This window comes from Alligator sinensis, unplaced genomic scaffold (genome assembly GCF_000455745.1).
Source record: "Alligator sinensis unplaced genomic scaffold, ASM45574v1 scaffold222_1, whole genome shotgun sequence".
In the NCBI taxonomy this organism is placed as follows: domain Eukaryota; kingdom Metazoa; phylum Chordata; order Crocodylia; family Alligatoridae; genus Alligator; species Alligator sinensis.
Genome location: NW_005841912.1, coordinates 1,587,731 through 1,590,539, shown reverse-complemented (window position 1 = coordinate 1,590,539; position 2,809 = coordinate 1,587,731).

Genomic DNA, 2,809 nt, shown 5'->3' with positions numbered 1-2,809 from the left:
GCTGATTGGTTTGACATAGTAGAGATACAGCAAATGTTCAATATTGAACTTAAAAAAGAAAGCAGATTAACAAAAAGCAACAGTACGCTAAAGCTAATTAAAATGATTTCAGAAAAGGCTGCATAACTCCAGGAAAGAAGTACAAAGAAAAATGAAAAATGTCGTGCTGAACCACCATGTAGCTGAGGACTATTTTTATGTTTAAAATTGCAACCAAAAGAAATTGGAGCATTCTTTGCTTAGTGCACATGGGTGTAGCTTCTTATAGTCATTCAGAGGGGCTGTATGACTGATTTTTTCCTAACCTCAGCCTTGAAACTGCAAAAGCATAAGTCTTGAAAGATGCAGCCAATTATGGTATGCTCTTGCAGCGCCAATTGGAAAGTTAGCTTGACATTTAGAACAAAATGCAACACAAAGGGAGATCAGGTTCTCAATAAATAGAAGGCTTTAGCTGAGGCATCATTTTTAATGTAACAAGAATGATAGCAAATGTTTCTGATTTGTTTCTAAGAAAGAAACAGGCTTTTTGGAATAGCCTTCCATGGGAGGTGGTGCTCTCCCCTACCTTGGGGGTCTTCAAGAAGAGACTGGACAAGTACCTGGCTTGGGATCACATGACCCCCCAGCACTTTTTCCTGCCACTGGCAGGGGGTCGGACTCGATGATCCATTGAGGTCCCTTCTGACCTAACATCTGTGAATCTATGAATCCATTTGTTTTGCAAAGACTGACCTGCATTGTACTTTTATCCAGCAGAATAATCTTATTTCATTTGAAACAGATCCGTTATATATTATACCTTGAATCTATCCCAAGACATTCCAGTTTTGCAGCTCCTAAGTGTTTATATGCAAAGCTCCCCCACTGCCTCCCATTTAGTCCTGATTTGGTTAAGCAAGTGGATTCAATGGCCGCGTCTACACAAGATACTGACTGTGCAGTTGTTGACTTGCATAACCGCTGACTGTGCAGTTGTTGACTGCACCGACTTGCATAACCAAGTACTAAATGACTGTGCAGTAACCAGCATTACTGTGTAGTACTGTCCTGGTATGGCTGCCTAGTGATGCTTACTGCACAGTAGCTCGTTGTTACTGTGTAGTAGCATCACATCACAGTTCATGCCCGGTGATGCTACTGTCTAGTAGTAATGAGCTACTGTGCAGTAAGCATCTTGTGCTGATGTGGCCAGTATGATTTAAAAATTAAGCAAAGGATAATGTGCTTTGCTGAATTGGGAGCTGTGTGCAACCTTGAGGGCCAATATGTTCTCAGCCTTCCTCCGTATGATCTCATATTGATGAACTTTTACACTGCAGCAGAGCTACCGAACTACGAGTATTTTAATTTGCAAATATTTTCATATTGTACATTCAAAAATAACTATTTAGCTGGTTAGTATGTTGCTCTCTGCAGCATAGAAACAGCTGGTTTTGCATAAGCATTAGAATTGTTTCATACAAATAATGCACTGGATACATTGAAAACCATTAAAGAAACAAGGCTTACAAAAATAACAAAATAAACCCTTTAGCTAATAGGATGACAGCAGTCACCTTTTCTCAAAATTGCTCCGAAAAGAGAAAATTTTGGGTTCAAAGACTGTCCAAAAGGCTTATGGTGAGGTTTTGCACTTTCAGAAGCTTCCACTGAAGACAAAGACAGTTTTTCTGTTCATTTGAATGGAAGCAAATGTAGGACCCTTGCTTCTCTTGTATATCAGTGGTCACCAACTGGTTGGGTAGCCCCTGACAGTCAATCTCAGACTGGAGGGACTAGCTCAGTCAAGCTTGGGGGGGAGTGGGGGTGGTGGACACAAGGAAAAGTGCAGCCCTGGGACTGAGGTGAGTGGCTGAGCTTTTCCAGTCCTGGGGCTACAGTTCAAATGTGTACAGACATTCATTAGATTGGGCTAAACTGTTCCTGATCTAACTTAATTCACCTCCTCAGGTGAAATAAGCTAGATCGGGCTGGTCATGTTTTGCCTGATTTAACCTCCTGTACAGATCAGCACTTAGACAGATCTAGCTCTAATTAGGTCAGTCCAAGTGTAATGTCTGAACATTCCTTCAGATACTGCTATGGCCCCTGTGTGCATACATATATTATCTTAGGGGACTGAGTTGTCTACTGTTGAAGTTGCTGATATGTACCCTGTACATCTTAACTGCTGAATGATTTTAGTCAAACATCAGCATCTTCACAAGCCTGTGTAGGCAGGATTACAAGAAGTTCCACCTTAAAACTATCTGCTGATAATAAATTGTAGAGCCTGACAGCATAGGTGTTCTCCATTTCTGCTCCACCAAGCAAGTTAAAAATGTTCCGGAGAAGAGGAAGGACAGTTATTAAAGTTTAGTTGATTGCATGGTTAAGCAACCCTCAGTGTTTGCCCTTTGGTATTTGCATAAGTAAAGGGCAGTTCAGCTAGAGAGATAGAAGCCCCTTGATAAAAGCAACCTCATCAGGACAGGAGAGGGCAGTGAGTTGTTCATGTAAGTTATGCTGGTTTTATTTACCAGTTTGTAGTTTCAGCGCCTGAAAAACGCTTGAGCTGATCCAGCTGGAGGACACCATATTAAAGTCTATGAACTATGGTGTAGCTACAAGGGGTATGTCTATGCTGCTTCTAACTGTGCTGATGGGGGGGGGAGGCATATCACAACGATATGCCAACACACGTTAAGAGACATGAGAGACATGCCTGAGGCCTCAGATCTTCTGGGCTATGGAAGAACGATGCCAATGTCCCCCAGCACTGCCCACCGTGGTTATGATTGCATTGCATCTACACATTCTCTCCTGC